This window comes from Anoplolepis gracilipes, chromosome 5 (genome assembly GCF_047496725.1).
Source record: "Anoplolepis gracilipes chromosome 5, ASM4749672v1, whole genome shotgun sequence".
In the NCBI taxonomy this organism is placed as follows: Eukaryota; Metazoa; Arthropoda; class Insecta; order Hymenoptera; family Formicidae; genus Anoplolepis; species Anoplolepis gracilipes.
Genome location: NC_132974.1, coordinates 3,314,293 through 3,332,648, shown reverse-complemented (window position 1 = coordinate 3,332,648; position 18,356 = coordinate 3,314,293). Strand labels below are relative to the sequence as shown.

The 18,356-nt window shown below is 32.6% G+C and overlaps 1 protein-coding gene across 1 annotated transcript in view; it reads left to right on the top strand.

The window, feature by feature from the left end:
- The first annotated feature begins 15,907 nt into the window (after positions 1 to 15,907).
- Positions 15,908 to 18,356, top strand: part of LOC140665722 (uncharacterized) — a 47,651-nt gene continuing 45,202 nt past the window's right edge. Inside the window, exon 1 of the mRNA XM_072892175.1 lies at positions 15,908 to 17,147. The gene's annotated coding sequence lies outside the window, so the exon portion shown is untranslated. The remainder of the gene's footprint in view (positions 17,148 to 18,356) is intronic.

The window sequence follows — 18,356 nt, the reverse complement described above, 5'->3', positions numbered from 1 at the left end:
GGAAATTATAAGCCAAATATTTCTAAATTATTATAAAAGAATTTTTAGACAAAAGATAAAAAAATTCTAAATCTTTTTTTCTTCAGCTATTTTCTTTATATATTAATAGATTCTTTAAATTTTAAGTGTATATATTGAACATATTTCGTAGTGAAAAATCTTTAAAAAAATATTCTGTTGATTATTCGATAACCTTCGAACTGAAATGGACAATGTCATTCTATGAAAATAAGATTCAAGATAAAATTCATATTGTATATCTAAAAAGAATATTCTTTTTTATTATTTAAGAAAACTTGACCTACTTCAAGATTTAAAATGTCGATAGAATTGTATAATAGACAGAATGTATTGTCATTCTTACGATACTATCGATGATCGGAGCTGAGATGGACAAATCTCTCAAAGAAGGAATCGGTTTTATAACCTGCCGTCTAGAACTATTTTTATCGATTTCTCTATCATTTTCAGTTATATCAGTATCCATACTAGAATCGGAACTTTGTGTATCACTTAGTGTACTTGTATCTTGCTCTTCTTGAATCTAGAATTAAATAATTACTTTATATGTGTGTGTATAATTTTAAATAAATAATTTTAATTGTGATTTATGTCTTTCTCTTAATTAAAATAAAATTAATGATTGCACAATTGATTCATTTCAGCAATTTGTAGTTTCCTGGAAAATTGAAGAATTTTTTTGAAAAATTTATATTAAATAACTGTAGTAAATAACTGTAACATTTGCATTTTATATTTTATAGATTTGAAAACAGAATATAATAGAAACACATTATTATGTTAGGCAAAACTGATGAATGTAAAAATATTTCGGAAATTATTAAATATCGACAAATTATGCGCTTTTTTTATTTACGCACCCATTGCCATTGGTCAAAGAGAACCCACGCTTGAATCAGATACAGAGTCATGACAAAGATTGATAATATACACATTACAAAATTATGAATAAAGATAGGATGTTCCAATATTTCCTCATCAGTAAATTCGGTAACGTCAATGTACATATCGGCGTGTTTCATTTCCATTATTCCTGTCATAAGCATCAGAATAGCCGATGTCGCGCATACTGCGAGAGGCTTGCAAATTCATTATCATAACAAGACATAATTATTTAACATATGTATATGTACATAATTATTATATATTTATTAATTGTACATGTATATTGAGATAATTATTTTGCATATTAAATAATTAATTTTGTATCTTCTTTTATTAAAATTAAAATTAAAGTAATTGCCAAAATTATAAGCAAAAAACTTATATAATTTAAATTACACATATATTGTATAATACAAGATTACTATAAAAATATTTAACTTTTTAAAAATTGTCAAACTGTGTCAGAAATTATCTGTTACGAATTAAAAAAGATATATAAAAAATAAACATTACATGATAGTCAATTGAGAACATAAATTTCAATTTGACATTTTATAATGTTTTTCATTTCTTTGGTATTATATATATTTATGTATAAACTATAATTTTATTTAAATAAATAACTAAATTAGATATTTGTATCTAAATTATATAAAATAAGAATATATTGTAGAGAGAAAACAATTAAGCGTACTTTCACGTACTTTGAAAGTTATTATAAACATTTTGGAAGAAAGACTCACTATCATAGGTCTGTCAGGTAGTATCTTTTTAACAAGCCAAAGAATCGCAAGAACAGGGCTCATCAGCATGCAGACAGGATACAGGAAGAAAATAGGATTTCTTTCCTCCGGCAATGCCGGGATCGTGTCATCCTTTTCTCGTGCAAGTGCATTTAGATAATGATGTACATAATGAAATGTTTCAATGGCCGATACAATTATCTAGAAAAATTTTATGTAATGTAACAGTTTTGCACATACCTACATATAATCTCAGCGATAAATGTAAATAAAATATAGAAAAGTTGTATCAACTTAAAAGTAAAATATATTATAAGTAAAAATATAAAATATAAAAATATATTACAAGAAAATGTGATATAATATAGGTGATAAAATATAGGTTTAGCAATAAAAAGAGATGCTGCAAACAATATTTCACAAACGCCTGCGAAAAATATTCTTTGCAGACATTCGCTGCTAGATATATCGTGCTAACAATGCGTTCTTTGCAGGTTTTTACTGATCGTGACAAAACTCAGCTGAAATAGGACGCGAGTAATCAAACACGCGGAAAGCCTCCGGTTTTCTTCCTGAAACGATTAAAATTTGCACGGTACACGTATCGATACTCATATATTCATACGTGTAAATAGGTGTAATGCGTATTTTTGTTCAACACGTCGTATCTCATTACATAATAAAAATCTCGATGTCAGAATTATCGCGAGATGCTTATTAAATCACGTGCAATAACAAGAGAGTCCAGTCTGAAAAACTAGGTCGCATCCAGTTGTATTTTTTGATATAAAATAGTTTTTTCTTAAATGCTGAATATGTCACGTAAAGATAGCGATGTTATCTTGAGATGTTACATGTTTTTTATCATGCAAAGAAAGTAGCTCACAGGATGATTATATCACATATTATTCATATTTGAATTTGCAATTATAAATAAATTATTATAAATTTTTCATCAAACGGATATTTCAACATTATCGTAAATGATAAATTTAACTGTTTATTTTTTTATTTTTTTTTATATCGATATATCAAATAATATATTTTTGTTTAATACTTCTCAATTCTTTTTATCAATATTCATTCATATTCAATTTTACTTTATTATATAATTACATATAAAATTTAGTTTTCTTTGAATTATACTTTAATTATACTTTTCACAAATACTAAGAGAAATACGCACATGATTATTTTCCATTGTTATCTTTAACTCTGAATAAGAATCTAAATTAAATAGTTTAAATAAAAAATTTAATTTATGTTTGCTCACAGTTAAAATAAATTTTTCATCATGTTCGATTTCTTACGAATTGGACACAATGTAGACTGGCATGCACGACATGCGATAGATCTGTCCTTCTCTGAAACTTTACTTCACCGTTGTGATATATAGCTGCAAGCTTGGCAGCGTCTCGGAGTCTGCGAAGTTCCAGCGCGGCTTCATGCTCGTTGATCGATTCTCTATTTTTAGTTTGACTCACCATTAAATCGTTAATTATTAACTCAAATTGTCGGCAGATTTCCTTGTCAATGTAACCTGAATTGGGCTCGATATTCTTGGATTATCTAACAAATGAACAATGACAGAAATGACATTCACGATCAATTTATACCAGTATTAATCTGTCTTTGTCAAGAATCAAAATTAGAAATGAAAAATCAGTTAAAATTATTCGACATTGATGTAAAATCGATCCTTAAATAATTTAAACAGATAAATGCAATGCAATTTTGTAACAATAAATAATAAACTGAAGTATAAATAATATAATAAAATAAATTTCATTTGAATTTCTATATTAACACATATATCCAATATAAAACATAAATATTACAAATAACCTCAATATAAATATTACATACAATAATTTTGATTACTAATTAATTTATATTATATATATATTCATATATGGGTGTCTGTTTGTGTTCGTTAAACATTTCAAAGAATTTGTAGCGCCGAGTTAAAACAAATCAATCGCACAATCAATAAGTATATTAGATTAATCAAAAAAATTCGAAGAGTTGCATTATATTTTAAAAATCTGCTCACTGTCGGAATACCAGTCTGTAACTGCTTACATTGCAAATTGCGACTTACGATATTATTGGATGCTCAATGTATAACCACAGATAAATACGGAGCTAAGAAGCTTTATTGTTTTGTTTATCCTTGTGTGAGCTGATGTTCAACATGTAATTATAACCGAAGATGGTGTATTACACAATGCTGGCATGTGCATTCAGGGCGAGAGCGCATGCCTTTTTTTCTTTAAATTCATCACCTTTTCATATAATCGTCATTCTCTCGATGACTTTGGAAAGAACATGCGGATGTTTCATATATAATCGCGACTCCTGAATGGCGCCTCCGTTCCTTTCTCCATCGTCGTCCAGACAACCTTGGTGATGCGAGCAGAAAAATTCGAGATTCGCTTTTTTTACTGTTATTACCGATCCAATAAATCTTCAGATAATAGACGAGTCGACGAGTAGGAAGAAACGGTCGACGAGGAAGAGAAAGAAATCAATTTTCCAAGTGAAATTTATTTCTTGCCATCGCGTTAGAGTTACAGACAAGAACGTTTCTTGGCTAAACAAGTGATTTTTAAATAACTTTCTATTTGTATTTTGCCGTTTTCTCTTATTGGAAGCATATGTTATTGCCAAATAAAAATTGTGAAGATAAATAGTAATTTAAAACAATTGCCTTTTCGACAAATAAGAAACGATCAATATACAAGAAGTTTCAAAAGTAAAATTACATTTTATTAATTTATTGTGTTTTAATTTAAGATAAAGCTATTTAAAAAATAAAAATTTTTCTGGTAAGAATTGAGTATTCTTGATACAAAAGAAAAACGTAGAAGAAAGAACGTCGAACGTTTATGCAAAAGTTAATTATGATCGAAAGAACATGACTTCGGAATATAAAGCAATCTGAAAAAGGATCTTAAAATAAATCCAAGTAAACGATTTAAGTAAACGAAAAAGATACAAAAATATTTATCTTTTTGGTCATGTTTACGATAAATTGTATCGAACAATCAGAAATTGAAAATCGAATTTCCTCAGTTCTTTTACATGACTTTGTGAAAACTTGATGACTTAATTATTTTACATATTGATGCCAACAATATGTAACAAATATGGCATTAGCTACAAACAAATAAAAAGAAATTGCATGATGAATCAATCAATATGCATATTTTTCGGCGCGCATTGAAAGCTTAAACGATCGTTTCTATACAACATTTTCCTCGAACCGTTGAAGATTCTATATGCAAAGTTTGCGTAAAGAGGTATGTTTTAGATATCTTCTTTTATATTTACATCGAGAGGAAGGGCGAAAATTGTTTACGTCTCTCCCTCGGAAAATATGAGGCAACGGAAAAACACAGGCGTGTGCAAAAGCAGGAGTCTGTATAGGGCACGCAGAAATTCCCACGCGAAATAATATTTTCCTTTGAGAAAGGAAAATATGATGCGGAAGAAACAGACACGCGGTTTTCTGGTTCGTGAAAAACGACTCGCTTAACTCGACTAACATCAAACAATCCTTTGCTGATCTGCAAATCGTCCGAATACTCGCGGATGTTATTAAAGATACGGCAAAAATAAAAATATTTATCAGTGAAGAAACATCATCAGATAATCATAATTTAAACTATGATTTTCTCATTTAATATAATAATAGATTAAAAATAAAAAATAATAAATAAATTCTAAAAATTTTTAAACAAATTAAATAAAATAATTTATTTTTATAATTATATTAATTCATATTTATTTATTTAAACAAAATAAAGAGAATTTTTGTACAACTAATTTTACTATATTTTAACAGAACTGATATAAACTTAATTCACACTTAGTTTATTTATCAAATTTATAATTTACAAATTCATGGTTTATATTGAAAATAAATTTGAAAATTTTTACTTTCTTAACAATTTTTTTTAACAAATTACATCTAACTTACGCAGTAATTTTAAAAATGAATCTTTTTTGATAGTACATTATTCTTTATATTTGTAAATGTCTAAATCTATTTTAAATTTGCTTTTATTGTTTTTGCATTATTTTTATCTTTTTTGTAATTTTCAGTGATTATGTTGCCTTAAAGATTCATTTATCGGAGTTAAAATTTTATCCGCTTTTACAAATACAATTGTGATATGGAACAATCTCTTGTAATATAAAATTGAGTATAAATTTTCATTTCAAACTTTCAATGAAAGTTAAAAACTCAAAATGGTATGGCCTTCTATCTTTTTTTTTTCCTAACTTAGTGAGTAGAGAGAAAAATCCTAGCCACAAAAATTCGTACGTGTCATGATGATATTCCAAAGTCGCACGAATCCGTCGGCAGTAAAAGTTTGTTTTGGTCCAGCCTTGAGCCAGCTTTTCGCCGGACAAAAGCCACGTAGCGCTTTGCAGCGGGTTAAGCGACCCTCTCTTTTCTCGCTCCAGTGTCTGCAGGAGTTTTGTGTCGGCGGGGTTATTTTCGGTGGTCGTTGGCGTCGCCGTCGCCGCCCCGCGAAATTGCACTTCCGGTATGCGCTCGCAGAGTACATCGTCCGCCAGAGAAAATCGCATTTTATCGTTCTCGATAGCGTTTGCATATCTCTCGACGTCGTCGTCGCCGCTATCGTAATTAACCCAGTTACGACTATATAGTGTTTATTACTTATTACTTTATAGCAGGGGTCGTAGTTATTGACATACCGCCCGTCATTTGCCGCTACACTGTCGAACACTAGACTCTTTGTCGGCGAAAGAATTTAATATTATCGCTACGCGACGTACACATCACGGCGCGAAACTACCGTCTTAAAGCGCAGATTGCCCTGACTCTTTATTTTATACGAGATGCAATTTTAGCACCCAATCAAAATAAACAGCACATTAGACGCTGTCGTATATATCAATTTATCTTTCCCCTCGAGTTACGAAATTTTTATTTTCCGTTAGCAAAATAAGTTTATTCTCATGATAGCTACATCTATCGCGTTACCTTTCTGTCAAAAATTGAGTAAGTGAAGATAAAAGAAACGATGAGAGTTAACGAATGAATTTCAGTATCGAGAAATCAATATATTTTTATTAAGAATAAAGCAAAGAAGAAAATTGACTGTAAAATATTCTAAAATATTTTTTACGTCTCTGCAGATTTTTTCAAATATTCTGTTTAAATTTTCTATGAAAAATCTATTTCAAATATTATATATAATAAAATCGGTTTGTCAATTAGATCACTTCTTTTAAGAAAAGTAAAGATGTGAAACCATGTTCATTTTTATTTGGCTCAATTAAGCAGCACCTGATTATAAATAAAAATTAAATTCTCTTTTAAATTAATCTTCTCTTTTAGAAGAGTTAATAAAGATTAAGAAAAGATATATATGAATGATCGATATGTTCTTGTGGGTTTTTATATCTAAAATTAGATACAGATTAAAGTGAGAAAAAACCGACAATAAAATATTGATGATATATCAGATCTTATAAGCACGTGATTTATCAAGTGTATAACATGCCTGGATATTTGAAATTTTTGAGGTTGCGCTATAAATATATTATATAAATTATAAAGTAGATCCCTTCTGTATTATTTATAAGTTCTCGAAAAAGGTTTAGGTGAGTGATTACTATTTATCAGATATATTAGATATTTCATCAATATTTCAAAATTTTAAATTCCGTGTGATTTTTTTACGTAAATAAACAATTCTGAACTCCAAAGAATCGGAAGAAATAAATTAAGAGATTTTTATTGATAGAATAATATAGATAATGTTTTTTGTAGTATTTTAGAAGAATTTTCTTTTATCTTAAGATATTATTTGTTAGAATGTTCTCTTAAATTTAGAATTCTTCGAAGAGAACCACATCATAACACTGGAAGTCAGAGTTGGAACGTAGAGGCGAAATTCCTCACGACCTAATGCAGAGCAATTAATTAACTCGTCTATTAATTACCATCGTGAAGCAGAAACCGCGAGTTAGAATCAAAGGAGCACAGTACTGAATGGCATCTTTATGAATGCAAATAAATACGAGAAATCAGATCTTGTGTTTTAATACTTCTTAATTTACTTTCATCTCTTTTCTTATATTAGTTGATTACTGAGACGCAAATATATTGAAAGCTATTAATTTTTACATCTTTTGCTATAATATAATTTATTGTTAGTTTTTCATGCGTGATTGAGGTGAGCTAGGATTTAAATTTCTTTTTTTCTGAAATATGAAATAGATAAATAATATTATTCGTACATTTGAGAGAGATATATAGTTTTTGATTATATATTTAATTAAAATAATTGACTTCATCATTACTATCGAGCTTGCATAAAATGTATAGTGCGAAGGAAAAAAATCTTTAGCTAATCATTTTTTTTCAAATTTTCTTTACCAAGTTCGCGATTACGGAGACGCGATTCGTGCTGCATCGCCGCCAGCCTTACATGCGGTCGAGCGGCGACGAGTGCCCGCGGAATCATCCGCGGTGCAGGAAACAGGAAATCCTGAACGGTGAAACCGAGCAGAAACGCCGGGAGCGCACAGAGCCACCACTGTCTAGGAATTCTCGATCGGTGGAACAAGATGAAGCGAGCGGTGACCAACCGCGCCGCGACCAGCAGCTGCCTCTTCTCGGCGAGGAAGGATGCAAATGAGGGGGTTCTCTACCTCCTCGTGTATCCATACATACATCGACCTACCGCATCTCTTCTAAATAACTCGTCGCAAGCGTGCCGCTTTTATCGGCGCCGCACGTCGCCGTTAATTACGGCCGTACTCGGAATGAGAACGCAGCGCACGCGCATGAAAGAACGGACTCTTAATAAAAAATACGTGAATGCAAAGTTAATGTATAGCGCGAAAAGTACAAATGCATTTCCCGAATCGAATGGAGTTAGCAGAATTTTCTAGCAAATAATTTCCGAATTAAAAGCGATTGAGAAACATAGGCTTCTTGCAAATAAAGTTCTAGGGTAATTCTAATATATACGAAGCTTTATTCTTGATTTAATTCTAAGTAAAATATTTTTAACATGATTTAATTCAAGTTTTAACAGGAGATTTTATGTTAATAATTGTATATTATGCAAAAATATATGAAAAAAATATTATATTCAATATTATATTAGGTTTACTCTTATATCATATCTAATTTAAAAAAAAAAAACAATCAAATTAAATAAAATATTTTACACGAATACAATTTTCTTTTTATTTTAATCTTGTAATATTATATAAAAAGATATTAACAATAAGAATAAAAGTAAGCTTTGCATCGAACTATGTGTTAATTCATTAAATTATATCACTCATTACGTAACGAATTTGGTCTTGCATAAACATAAAGAAACATTTCAAAAATAGTTTTAAAAAATGTGCGTTTTTATACCGTGATAGAATTTAAAAAAATTTAGAATAGTAAAATCCAAATTTTTGTTCTATTTTTTAAATACAATAATGGCAATATTATTTTATGTAACAATAATTCCACGCGCGTAAGTCTTTAATGGAAAATGTACAACAAGACAAAATCGTATCACTAATTGTGTGGCATATTTCTTGCATGACTGGAAACTGTTTTGAAGTCAATCTCAAGTAATTTAGAGCACAGTAAGCATAATATGGTGACACACGCTGCATCAGTTTATGCGTTAAATCAGTCGGCTTTTATCACCTTCATTGCGGAAATTATAATGGATTTATCTCACGAACAAGATTTTGTTTTGCGTAACATAAAGCCCGAGACCGAATCCAGACGAGTGACGCGACGGGAGGAGGAAGGGAATCGCGAGAAAGCAAAGAACAGCATACGGTACGCGCGACTGCAATTGCAGCGTGCACAAATCGCAATCGCTAATCACGAAGCAGCTGGTCGGCTACATGGTGCATTAAAGGTCGATCGATAACGCGAAATTGCGAGAGTTGGAAAGCATGTTGCGCAATGTTTCTCCACCGTTTCTCTAACATCTCAACATTTCAGCTGGTAGTAACGTCGCGACCATTATTAATTCTGCTTCTCTGAAACTTCTTCTTTCATATCTACAATACGATTCGGACTTTCATTCAAGAAAAGACAGCTGCTTTCGTTAACTTTGACTTAAAATGCCGTTATTTATTTTACTTACGACATACTTTATATATTTAACAAAATTACTGGAAAAAGATATTTTCTGGATATAAAATATTTACATTTTACGAGAATCATTGTGGAAAAAATATTTTTGATATATTTGGTATTTTTTATATATACTTAAAAAAAAACATGCTGCACACAATATTTAATTATTATTAAAATGTGTATCATTTGCTTTATAAATAATGTAAAAGTTGCATTGTAGATAAAATTATATATAAAGATTAAAGAATTAGTTTTTATTAGTTTTTCTTATCCCAAAATTTCGTCTTAGATCACCTTTAAACATTTAGGATGCATATACCGTACATTGCTCTTCTATAAAGATGCGATACATTTTTCTTTCGCATTAACATAAACTCATTGTAACAGAAAAGTGTCTCTGTGCTCAGAAAATTTTTTCATTTTCGAAAAATGCCAGAAAGCAACAGTGTCTTCCTTTCCCCTTTCTTCACTGTATCTCTCTTATTTTCTCTCTTTCTATAATATCCACCGCGAGTGTGCCTAACCGACAATTAAACTTTCATAACCTGTCCATTAGCGCGAATTAACGCGCTGCACTAACTCATCTGAATTCCGCTGATGCAACGCACTTAATTTACGTGCGAGCGTCGAGCGCGTGCGTGTGCGTACGGGGGTGTTCGCCCTCCTTTTCCCTCGAGGATGCGTTCGCGCGAGCAAAACAGTAGTGAGTGGGAGGGATCGAAGGACAGAGAGCGTGCAAATTTGGATAAAGTGAGAGAGAGAGAGAGAGAGAGATAGAGAAAGAGAGAAACAGAAGGGAGAGGCGCGAGAGCGGAGGCAAACGACAGAGGGACATTTAGAGACTGATGGCACAAACCTTTTAGGCAAACTAATGCATTGAACCTGTAACATCACAGAGGCTACTCCAATAGCTCGATCTGTTTCGTCCTGCATCCCTCACGCCCGATGATGTTCGTATACACGCGTGTACGTGCCAGCGGGTTCATTATGGGAAATGTATCGAATCGCACGAGCCACTGTGTGTCTCTGTGTACACAAATATCTGATGTATACAAATATGCGTGCACGCAATGATAATTAACAATAAATACATCGTTTATTTTTATTTTTTTTTTTTATGTTGAAGAAAGAGAAAGACTGCGAATTTTCTACGAGCTTATGAAAGTTTATGAATTAATAACGAGAATTTGTCCGTCTTATATTTCAGGGATGATTCAAACAATTATAAAATTTAGTAAATGGTTTGCTTTAACTTACATAACTCGGATTATTTTATCTTAGGAACCAAAGGAGAGTCGCACAAAATTCAAACGATGTATTACTTAGAAATATATCTTCTATATATAATCTAGGTAAAAATAAAAACAATCCTGTGTAAACATTTATCATTAAATTAATGGAAAAATAATATTATATTCTTTCTTTTTTATATTTTTATATATTTCATGTTTTTAGTTCGTCTTTTTATTAAATCTTATAAAATTATTTTTATAAAAAATTACTGAATTTTATAAAATTTTTCTGTTATATAAGAAAAATTTCACTATAAAATATTACACCTTTTCTCCTTATCTCTTATTCTTTTATAAATTTTTGAAATTATTCAAAAGTGACTTTTCCGAGAAAAATTTGATAAGAATTGCAATTATAGAACAATTTAACATTTAAAGATCAGTTGAATTTCATGATAATAAATCAATAAAGTGCAAGATAATTTTAAAGAAAATTTACTTAATACTTTTTATTTAAGTTTCGATTATCTAAATATTTATTAAAAATACAATTTATAGTTCTCTCTAATACACAATTCAATTTGTAAATTTATAGTGCTATATAGGTATATTTATACCTCATATATATGTATATCTACACGTGATCTCTTTCTTAACTCATTGTCAAGTGTAGAATCTGCATACGCGTTGTGTATATCTTATTTATGATATTATATTTTCTCTTAATGTTTCTCTGCACATTCTCCCCCCCACGAGCAGATGGAAACGTGCGCGTGTACCAACGGGATTCATTATGGCAAATGTACCGAGAGTTCGACCCCGTATGTGAGAGCGCTCTTATGCACGCTTGCATACTGATACGCGAGAATGCGCGCATGCAATTACCTACGAGCCTTCCTCTCTTTCACCTCGCCTCTCCGTTTTTCTTCCGTATATCCCTTCTATTTATGCACGCGGGTGAGAGTGTATACATAATTAACACTAGAAAGGCATGGTTATTAATTTAAATATTACTCCATAAACCTCCCTATATGTCGAGATGCGCCCATTGCGGGACATTTCACGCCGCAATAAAGATTTCATTTCCTCAACTTCCATCTCTCTTCATTGACTTCAAGAAAGAAAAAAAACAATGAAAAAAATTAACTTAATAATTCAATTTGTAATTAAAAAATTCCTGAAAGAGCAAATTACTTCTCGATATAGGTATATAATTTTCTTTATATCTCTTTTCAAAATTAGATATTAATTATTATAGAATTGTGTAATATATAATAAAATCAATATATAGAATTTAATGATGTAAAACTAAATTTAAGTTTCTGTTAATTAAATAAAATGATTCGATAAAATTTGAATTATAAAGCAATTTGTCTAAAAAGAGATTATTTTTATTAATATCATTGATTACATCAAGTGCTGATAAGACTCGAGATCAGTATCAGTATTATTGATATGTTTATATATGAAATTAATACTTTTAAATCGATTTTTCGTGCAGAATATATTTAAATACTTAAGATTATTAATGCAAATAATATTGAATAAGTTCAATTTCTATGTATATATATTAAATAATGTTTAAAGAAACTATTAATCACAGTTGTACAAGTAATACCAATAATGTTAGAATAGTACTATTTAATATATGTATATATACATATATGATAACTATTATATAGTAGAGTGGAAAAAATATACAATTTTTTCATTCTTTTATTTCTAAATAACGATGCTTAAGAAAATTAAGCATATATTATCATATTTATCACATATTATCCTGTAAATATTGTACTATAATTCTTTATTATGATAATTGCTCCAATATTTTAGCTGTAATAAGTATTTATAAGTACTTATAAATATTTGTTATTTATTTTGTTATTAAAATTTATATATTTATTTTCTTGAGATTAATGAATATCTAACAATTTTCTATTACAATATTTTCTTATTTGATATCGTCGAAATTACTGGTGCTTGCATTGATGGAAAATTTTAAAATAGTAAGTGGAACTCTGTCTCTTTCTTTCTCTCTTTTTCTAGTTTTATTAATACGAATAATTTTTAATTTTTCGGTTTTTAGTTTACTTAAACACTTTGCATGTGGACCACTCTGTATAGATGTGTAATCACGATTGGCGAATCGATTTATGCCTCAGGCGACGCTTCGCCGCTCCCGCGCTCCAGCTCCATTTATTATTCTATTAAATTCGTAGTTTCCCGTCGGGGGTCCACCCCTCCGCCTAGAGCTATCTCTAACTCACGGCTTAATGCGATATTCATATCGAGGCGAGCGAATGGACCTAGGGGCAGATCGTAATTAAGTCGGACACTGCGCGTGAAATCCTCCGGCGTGCTTTTCCTTATTCCTGGGAAGGAAAGTGGGAAAAGCTTCTATCTGTGCATCCGCGCAAATAGTTACAATAAAGTCGCAACGATAATATCTGCCGATCGCCGATCTTTCTTATCGCTGCGCACCGTGTCAATACCTAATTATTTTAAAAGTCATTCAAACGATGACAACGTGCATTATTGTAATTGTCACGCGCTGATTAGCGCTCGATTGCGTTAAAAATCTGAATGTGTAACAAATAGGTAACATGTTATTACCATAGAGCGCGATAAGTAACGGCGCCAGACTTGAAGTGACAGACCGGTCGACTTTGCGTATTTCTGGTCTGACAAGTTTATAATACTCTTTCTTAAAGGCAATTATAAAACTTATACTAGAAGAAAGAGCTTGTAATATTTTTTGTTTTAATTTTACTTGCAATGTAATAATTTCGGATGTATTAATAAATCTGTAAAAAATTGGATCATTTAAAAAAATGGATTTTTATTAAAAATGAAGCCTAAAACTGTCTCACCTACTTCACGGTGGAGAAGCCTTGTAGAAGAGACGTCAAGACCTGTTACCTATATATTAATCTACGTAAATCTAAATTTATTTTTTAACATTCTATAGATATCTACACGAATGTAAGAAATATCGAAAAAAAAAACAATTTAACGCGGGCGCAATTGAGTTGACGCAGGTTAAAAATGCATTATAGATAATTATAAATGTCAGAATTATGGTAGAAAGGAAAAGACAGTAATATTAAGTTCAGAAAATAAATTTAAAATTTACTTCTCTAAATTTTACGAGATCAGTCAGTATAAATAATCAAACTTGCAGATAAAATTCACTCTTAACAAGCTTAGAATGCTATCCGAGAGATTCGCACGTGCGTGAAGTTACGCGTTTGTTGCAACTGTCGTCGGCGGCTGCAGCAGATGCACGGTTCGGGAAACAAACACGCGTGCCGTAAAGGACGACAGCTTAGAGGGGCGATGGCGGGAGGCGCGGCAGCATCCGTTGCACACTGATAACACAATTAGCTTGTCTTGTCATGCGCGACCTCCGATAAGGGCCAACTGTGCCCCGGTCCCTCCACCCTCCATTTCCCCTCCCCTTCTCTTTGCTCGCCGGTCGTTCCCATCCTCCTTCTTCATCGTCCCACATGCAACCGGCAGGATTGGAGCGATCCGGTGGATCGTTCGCGTCAGGCAGGATCAGACAGAGAACGAGAAGATCCCTCCCGGGACCACGCGATAAGGGTGCCGGCTTAACCCTCTCTTGGATGCGAAAGGCCCCCCCTCTCCCTTTTCCGCGATGCGACGGGATGAGACGCGACGTTAATACCTTCCGGCAGGTTTTCCTCCGTTGATTTATTCTGGAGAAGGGCCCGGAGTCGTACGCTGTACGATACATACATACGTAAGCGGATTTCAGAGGGAGGCACGTGCCCCAAATACAGCAATTAAAGACTAGCAATTAAAAGTTTTTATATCACGTTTGACGGAATTTTTCTTTTCATTTTTTTATCTTAAATATCTAAACGTAAAAAGACATAGGACGTTTGTTAAAAGGAGAGTTTGCACTGTCTTAAAAAAAAATGAATCTTTATATATGCACACACAGAGGATGAACGCGTGCCCTTTTGTCACGCTTTACAGGGTTCTCCACATCCGAGTATCGAAAAGGAAAAAAAATATTTTTATATTAAGATTCATTTTTATGGATTTCCGGTTCCGAGAGGAAGCCAGCATTGTTACATCTCCGTACTCACGTGTCAGAGTTTTTTCTGTATTTACTACTACACACGCGTGCACGAGCCGGCGATGGGTCGTACATACGTCACGATCGTCATGATCCTTTTTGCATGGATACTCGTGTTTATAGGGATGTGGAGAGTCGACCCTTCGAGGGAGATACTTAAACGAATTGTATATCCGTAAGTGGTATTAATGCGGGGGAGCCTGGGAAAGAACACTTCTGGCAAAACCCGTATTTCAAAAAATACAATTATTAGATTATATACGATTATTAGATTAATAGAAATATGACAAAAAGATATTATAAATATAATGAAGCTAATTTTAGTAACAAATCTTGTTGATAAATTGCAGATAATTGAATAATAGAAAATCCTTCTTGCATAAATAAATTTTTAAATTTAAAACGCGCATTTTTTTAAATATTAAACTTGAATTTTTTTCCTACACAAATTTATTCCATACCTAAACTTTTTTAATAATGCATGAAAAGAAATTCGTTCGCGTGAAAAAATGCTGTTTCGCCGCATTAGTTAGCAGTTCCATCGAACCTTCCTACGGGCTTCGAAAAAGTACGGAATTTAAAAAAAAAAAAATAAAAAAGAGAGACCAACGAGTAGCTGCGGGCAGCGTGTACTGGCCACCATAGAGGGTGGAAAACGGTGCTGTAATAGCATAAATCCGTGAACTGTGCGTAGTCGGTTCGCGATGGTCGCGGGGAGGGGGAAGGGACAAGCCAGAGGCAGACTGAGCGCTGGAAGAAACGGCAGTCGCCACTCGACGCCTGCATCGAACGGAAGGTAGCTCTGCGAGCACACGGCTTTTTCAAAATTTCATCCTTGCTTTTACCAAGAAGAGTTTCGGAGATAATTTTGAGGATAACTCTTGGTGATCGCAAATTTGCTGCATTTAGTTCTTTTTTTTTTTTTTTTAAAGATCCTCGTTTTCCGGATTTTTTGCTATTCTCTTTTCTTCATAAATTAAGAATGATTCTCAAGGAACGATGAAACGTCGTGGAATCGTCTTGGATCCGATGTGAGCGTTGAAAGAAAGGAGTATCTGCGATATCGATCGGGAGATCGATCGATCGGATCGCGCAAAACGGGCCGAGCGGAAGTGCCTCTTCCGGTCGGCGCGAATTTCGGCGAAGCAATCGCGCCTGATCACGCTCGTGACGAGAAGATCAAAAGGGGGCACTCTGTAACATTTATTTTGGATTGCCGGCATGGTGTTTGGCGCGTTGTAAAATTGCATGCGCGAAAACGGTGTGGTTCGTGAAAGTGCGCTCGGCGGTGGCGTCGACTTGTCAGCCGGACAGGTGTGAGAATAGTGACAAAGGAGACATAAAGACAGTAGGAAGAAAGAAGAAAGAACGAACGAATGATTTGATTGTTCCTAAAAAATCAAGAATGTTGATTCGATCCACTATTTAAATAAACATTTAGAGACAAATAAGAATTGAGAAAAACGGATGAACGTATCGCAATAAATTGATTGTCGAAGAAAAATATACAACGGATAAAGTATAAAGTGTAGTGTTACACGTTCAAGGAACGACAGAGAGAAAGTGACATTTATCCGAGCGTTTTGAAAGAGACCGAGAGGAAGAGAGAAAGCAGACGACAAGTGGATCCGAAACAGGTCTTCGTGACACGTGACACCAGACAAAAATTCACCGGGTGCAGGAAAAAATCGGTGTGATTGGTAAAGGAAGCGCATGCGCGAGTGTGACACATCGGGATCGCTTCTCTTTGCTCTTCGTTTCCTTTTTTTCTCAGTTATTTCGTGAGAAAGTGTTTGACGTTCGCTACAGAGAGAGGAGCACGCGGATTATTCTAGGCTCAGCAACGAGAGAAATTTCGCGGACGTGACAGGCGTGAGAGGAAGAGGAAGAAAGAGAAGGAAAAACACCGCGTAAACACGTGCATGCGATAAATTGATATTGTTTTATCGGATATCACACAACGAGAACGCGACAGAGAGAAGCAACGGATCTGCGCTTCCCGGACGAATCCAAACGTGGTAAGTTGAGTTTTGTTTATGTGTACACATGCGGATGTAAACACGCGCCGACAATGCTCAATATAAAAATCTATCATCACAGTTGGACCCCACGGATCCTCCGAATGTCACGTATTTTACACAGAATTGCAAATTGCGATAGTCAATGATTTGAATGCATACGAAACGTCAAGAAGAAATATATTTAAAAAATGCATATATGTATTGTCGATAACATTCAATTAGAGTATTTCCAAAAATTTATTACAATACAAAAGTTCAAGCGAAATTTTATAATTTTTGCATGTTTTAATTCTTAACTATCTATATTTTATTATCTATATTTTATTTATTAATCTTAAATTAATGTTATATGTTTTATAGAATAATTTTGCAATATTTATAATAATTCCATTTTATTTGAAAATTTGCAGTAAGTTCTATGACGCACGTATATTTAAATTTCAAATTACATTTGTTACAAAATTATATTCTCTCCAAAATGTATCATATGATTATATTTTTACATGCAAATTGTCGTCCTTTGTATGAAACGAGCAATAAATTAATATCAATCGTTCAGCAACGTTACACGAAACAAACATGTATGACGATTAATTAACCCAGAGAGTATTGCGGGTTCCCGCAATTCGTTTGCTTGTAAACAAACGATGTGGAATCAGGCTAAAAGCGCGATTGTTGATATACCGACCGCTCTTTGCGTAATTACTCACCTTCGCGATCGTCGCTCATTAATATGAGATACGTTGTGCTTGGCGCGCGGAGGAAGGTGTAATTAAATCCCCTTGTATCCAAGAACAATTACGCTCGTTAACGGAGCGCGCTTCGCCATTCTCAATAATATAGTTTCTCGAGTACAATTCCGACACGAAACGTAGATTTAACTCTTTGCGAAAATAACTTTAACTATTTCTCTCGGTTGTCTAGACAGCAAAGTACTTTATAAAGTACTTTACAAAGTACTTTACAAAGTATTACACAAAGTACTGAAAAGTACTTGCGAAAAGAGTATCAACATATAACATTGAGGACAAGCTTTTTAATGTAGATCTCATGTATAGGTATTTAAAAATTATATAATCTTAATCAAATTTACGGAGCACATTTAATAAATTCTTTTTCTTTTTCTTCTTCTCTTTCGAATTATTGCGTTCATATTTTTATTCTTACCATAAAACATGACATAATCACCTATTTAATTATCGTCAA